Raw genomic sequence first — 5699 nt, 5'->3', positions numbered from 1 at the left:
TCCATTTGCAAATTGTTATGTCCAGGTTTTGATATGCCAGAGGAGTACATATCCAGGCTTCAAGCTCCAGTAACATACATTTACACACAGCCAATACAATTAGGATGAGATGGGTAACCATTTTAACCGTAACTAAAGGTAGGCAAACACCTCTCTAGTTTTCCTCCCCAATTCCCCCTGCACGAGCTGCATTTAAAGAATCAATTAAGGTGGAGATGGAGAACATTGTGACTGACCTTTCAGAGAGGGAAATTAAAAGAGCACCTCTAGCTCATGGGAAAAATGAGCGGCGGATAAGAGGGTTCTTTCTGGCTGCTTTTGCCTTTTAAATACACTTAGAGTCAGTCTTTTGTGGGAATTTGTTTTGTCGGAAATGAATGAGCTGGCCATATGGGTGACATTTACAGAGCTGGTCGTGCGAAGGCGGTTCATGGTTCAGTCGCTCTACTGTACCGGGTGGAAAATTAAGTGAAGCCCACAGTATTAATATGGGTCACTCCTGAAGTGTGCGTCACTGCGCACGGCTAGACTAATGTCTTTGGGTCGAGCCATCAATATTAAGTACAGTTTGGTTGACAGTTATCTTAGAGCACACTCGAGGCCCGCGGACTAAATCCGGCCCCTTGCAAATTTTTCTCCGTATATCAATTTAGGTTCACATTGCGTTTTGGCCCGCATAGTTGTGCGCCAAACCAAAAAGACGGGAAACTGTTTTTCAAACTGTAATTGTGAGACACACAAAGCAGAATTTGGCTGATTTTCCAACTCTGAAATTTTTGCATATTCAGGCTGTGAAACAGATTGTTGTGACTCGGCTGTGACTTTTAAAAATGTAATCATTGTTTTATGTCCAAATCATAACGAGTTATCTCGAGACACTTTACAGATAGAGTAGGTCTAGACCACACTCTATAAATTACAAAGACCCAACAATTTCAGTAATTCCCCCAAGAGCAAGCATTTAGTGCCACAGTGGCGAGGAAAAACTTCCTTTTAGGCAGAAACCTTGAGTGGTGAGGAATACTTCCTTTTAGGGAGAAACCTCGGACAGACCCAGGCTCTTGTTGGGCAGTTTTCTGACATTGGGGTATGATGAACAGTGGGAATTATAGTCACAATAAAGATAATGGAACTATGAATAGAAATAGTAGTTGTTCATGGTGTAGCAGGGCACTGCAGGGCATAGCAGGGCATAGCATGACGTAGCAGGGTGTAGCTGGACGTAGAAGGGCACTGCATGGTGTAGCAGGGCATAGCAGGGCACCTAGCAGGACCCCAGCGACAGCTACAACCATGATTTAGGTGCCACCCTAATCCAGGGAAAACTGCGGGGCGAGAAAACATAAGGGCTTTGGGGAACAAGCTCCCCAGAGCTAACTTTTACAAGCACTTGCACACATATGAAAAGAGAGAGGAGCTCACTGTGTCAAAGGAAGTCCCTCTGCAGTCTAAAACTATAACAGCATAGCTAAGAGCTGCAGAGAAGCAGAGATAAGGAGTGGGCATGCCGTGTCTGTGGATACACACCCTTCCCCCTCCGGTCTAGGCGAACGCTGCAACTCCTGACTCCCTAACTATAAGTTTTATCAAAGAGGAGAGTTTTAAGTTTACTCTTAAATGTGGTAACGGTGTCATTAAACACATGTATTATTTATCGGTTGTCATCTTCCTAGAAGATAAACAGCCAGATATGTATCTGGGAAAACACTTCCTTAGGGCTAGGGGTAAAAATGTATCCACTGCACACCCACACTCACACCCATTCATCATTTATAGGCAACATATAAATGGTTTGTGACACACAAATGGTGTAATGCAAAACTACCTCACTGCATGAAAAGTGGAATTTCCGTCCCTGTAAATGCCTGTAAACGCCCGGAAATCCCCCTTATTTTCGGCAGTTATCGACAATTTACAGGCTGTGAACGTCACGTTCGAATGTGCCACATATTGTTGGAAACGAACCATGACGTATGTGGAGAGCCCCCGCGGAGGTGGTAATGGATCTAATTAGAATATGAATAGGCGCCTGGCCAGAGAATGAATTTCCTCACTCAGGATTGGATGAAACCACTACTTTTAAACAAGAAAAATCTCTCGTGATTGGTTGGCAGGTCTGTCATGGGTTAGGCTATTGGTCACCCTGGGCCATTATTATAATAATAAAATTATATATATGTATATATATATATATATATATATATTTATTTATTTCATATATGCTATGTTGTATATTCATGTCATGGTTATCCTAAGAAAAATGATTTGCCAGGAACGTGCTGTTTATTCAAAGATAGAGCTTTATTGACACAAACGCAATCAGAAAAAAAGCATCGGAGACACAGCCCACACAAACAACAAATATCCCACGCTCACGAGAAGCAGCACCGTCCACACCTAACCCGCGGCCGGCTCGGAGCTGTAGGTAATTCGATCTGAATTTGGTCCATTTTGCAGACGTCTGTGGTTGTCCTGTATTTTGGATCATCAGGTCTATGCTGGCGCACTTCCAAATGTTCACCTCTCCCGCAGCCAGCACACTCTGTCTGTCTCCAGCAGCTGTAAAATCAATCATTAAAGACAATCAGTACTGCGCGATATACTGCTTACGGACACATCTATGAATGCAGCTGAAACATATTCACATTGACCAAAAACGGATCTAATCTTACCCTCTTTTCTTCTCGACCGACTCCGAGCTGAACTCTTCACAGCTTCTGCCCGCGATGCCACATCTGGTTGTTTCTACCTGAAGTTCCTGCGTGCTGTCTCGTAATATGTCTTACAGGCAGCTGGAAAACAATTAAATGAGAGTGTTATGAAAAAAAACAAAAAAAAAACATAAGTCACAGTAAAATTAAACAAGGAAAGATGAAAAAGTAAAAATACTTACACACAATGGCGTCATTATCAGCGTCATGTAAATCTTGACTTGCAGACAGCTCCGAGCAAATATAGGTCACAGCCTCGTTATGAGGCGAGGTTAGTCTGTAAAAAAAAAATTTAAAATACTAGGGTTAAGATCGGTATCTATTATCGATGTCCTTATACAGAATAATTAATGCAATTCATTCAATGAAAGCATATTCTTTAAATCTTACCCTTGCTCCGGTTCGTAGCGCCTGCTACAGTTTGTCTCTGAGTTGTGGAGACGGCGGACTGCTTTCTGGAAATTACGAGACAAGAAAAATACACTTTTATAAAGCAACTCACCCGCTCAGCTCTGTAATGAATGGCGCTGAAAGCAGCCACAGCTCTGTGCTGCTCGCGTTTAAAGATGAACTGAACTGGAATTTGATTAAAGGTGATATAACAGATGTATTTTATTTCTTCTCGTTGGTACAATGATTAAAATGGCTGAATTTGTTAAAAGGGGTAAAATGGTACATTGAAAGTGTTGTTGTTGTTACATGGGTGCCGCCATGTTGGAATTCCACAACCTGCTACGTCACTGGCATGGTAAGCTACGTCACTGGCATGGTAAGCTACGTCACTGGCATGGTAAGCTACGTCACTGGCATGGTAAGCTACGTCACTGGCATGGTAAGCTACGTCACTGGCATGGTAAGCAGCCGTGGAATGTAAACAGTCAGAGGCTAACGGACATGGCTGAGGAAACGGCAACCAACAGGTTTAGGGGGGTTCATACTGTATTACCCCTGGCTGCAGTAATGAGTTGTATAGGGCTAAGGCAGCTGGGGTTATGATACATTTCCACAGGCTACCTTTGACAAGGAAACCAGTCCTAAACTCATAGCTGGCTAGCCCTCCAACAGACCCTGGATTTAGAGTCTGTAGCGACCATTTTTTAGCGACAGACTGTTTAGAGAGCTGTACATTTGATACAACAGGGTCACTGGTGAGGGTTAAGTCCAACAGACTGAAACCTGAGGCCATACCCTCAATAATCGATTTTTCAGGCTACAGTACAGGGCAGACCGATAGACCAGCGGCAAGTACCAACACCAGCGATGCTATCTGCCGCAGAGACAGGGCGCTGAAACGCCCCCATCAGGCAGAGGACAGAGAGGGATGTTTAGCTGTTATCCAGCATGCTAGTTAGTCTACTAGGCAAAGGGCTGGATGTAACGTTGTTGTCACATACACAAAACACGTTCATATTCACTTACACACACAAATAATAGCGTTCAACAAAACTGAGACTGACACACTTGGCCGTTCATTAAAAAAGTGGGTCACAAAACCAAGCTAGATACCACACGCTCCAACCTAGGGAAAAGGCTAGCAGCTAAACACGTTGGAAACACTTATGTCAAACTCCACAAGCTAGCACTCCGACCATACACTGTATGAATAAATCCTGACTCCGACGATATCACAGATCAATAATAATGCGTTTACTAGCTGCTAACTAAACCACAGCAGGTCTGTAAACAGACTCCAATGTCCCTTTCTACTCACCCTGATGCTAGCTGGTGTCCACCGCCTCAGGGCACATCGTTGATGCAGAGGGAGTTCAACTCGCAGAAAAAGCTGCTAGTTCCTTAGTAAGAGGTATCTGTGCAGTATCCATTTGTGTCATATCCATCAACGACCACAAGGAAAAAATCTGCCAACTCTACACTAGCCTAACGTAAACGGCAAAACTCGTGAATCCTCCGTGTAACCTCAGGTTAACCTGGGGTGACTCTCCTACGTGCAGCGAACTTTTTTTTCTTTTTTCAAACTTTATTTATTTTAGTTTTAACATTTTGCGTGCAGGTAACTTAACAAGCGATCCCATTGGATGAATTCGTCCAATCACAGATGGATTCAGTTGCAGTGTCCATGCTCCGGCAGCGCCCACACACACACCAGTCACTTCCCCCCACACGGTCCTGTACAGCAGGTGGAGCCTGAAACCATGGACTGGTCATCCTCCATGTGGTGGTAGTCAGACACTGCAGGCCTGTCCCTCACAGGCTCAAATGCGTAACCTATGCCATTAAAATTACTCATTTTCATGTCCATGCTGCACTGTAACCTATATACCTTCGCAGGTCCTACCATGCCAGTGACGTCATCGAAATTGTCAGCGTTCTAATACTAACAAACGTAATTTTTGTGTTGCTTAAAAAAAGCTATATTGATTTTTTTTAATTAAAATTTTTAGTGTAATTCATTTTTATTTGTCATAACCAACACATTATCAATGCAGATTATTTCAGTTCAGTTCATCTTTAAACTTGGTGGGGTTTAAAACATTACGGCCAAGTCTAAGTAGCCTGTTTAACTTCCAAAGACAGTCATTGTACGATCAAGAATAAACAATACAGACTATCTCGCCGTTTCATTAATAATCATATACTTACGTTGTCTTCTTCTTTTCTGTGAGCGCATCTTTGGAGCCCCGGAGGTGATATGGAGGAGAGAAAAACCCGCTCCAAACGTCTTGAACAACTCCTGTGTGTTTCCAAGTGAAGTTTGACAGAGTGTACAGACAACTCTTTTACCAGTTGGCCTGAAATATTCCCATATTTCGGAAGTTTTTCCTCTAACTGTCGGAGTCATCGCCCGACTCCCGCCGCTATTTTTCAAATGGAAGCAGTGAGGGCGGGGGTAGGGGGGGGGCAGAGTGATAGAGAGAGACAAAGAGAAGCAGATTAACCAGCAGGGCGCGAACAGCGCACACACTGGTGTGGAGGTGAATTACAGTGAGATTTAATGGATTACTGGGATAGTTTAATAACAATAGGACA

The 5699-nt window shown here is 43.4% G+C and overlaps 2 long non-coding RNA genes across 2 annotated transcripts; both read right to left on the bottom strand.

Annotated features, from left to right (window-relative positions):
* Positions 1-2346: 2346 nt before the first annotated feature.
* On the bottom strand, positions 2347-2945 carry LOC120573081. The gene is made up of 3 exons (XR_005641635.1): positions 2894-2945; positions 2673-2792; positions 2347-2559 (listed from the first exon to the last, which is right to left on the bottom strand). It is a non-coding gene; the product is annotated as an uncharacterized LOC120573081 (long non-coding RNA).
* A 15-nt stretch (positions 2946-2960) lies between these two features.
* Positions 2961-5343, bottom strand: LOC120573085. Its single transcript, XR_005641637.1, has 3 exons — positions 5313-5343; positions 3102-3166; positions 2961-2988 (listed from the first exon to the last, which is right to left on the bottom strand). It is a non-coding gene; the product is annotated as an uncharacterized LOC120573085 (long non-coding RNA).
* Positions 5344-5699: the final 356 nt, after the last annotated feature.

Source organism: Perca fluviatilis, chromosome 2 (genome assembly GCF_010015445.1).
Source record: "Perca fluviatilis chromosome 2, GENO_Pfluv_1.0, whole genome shotgun sequence".
NCBI lineage: Eukaryota > Metazoa > Chordata > Actinopteri > Perciformes > Percidae > Perca > Perca fluviatilis.
Note: the sequence above shows the minus strand (reverse complement) of the source record. Positions and strands in the feature narration are given on the sequence as shown.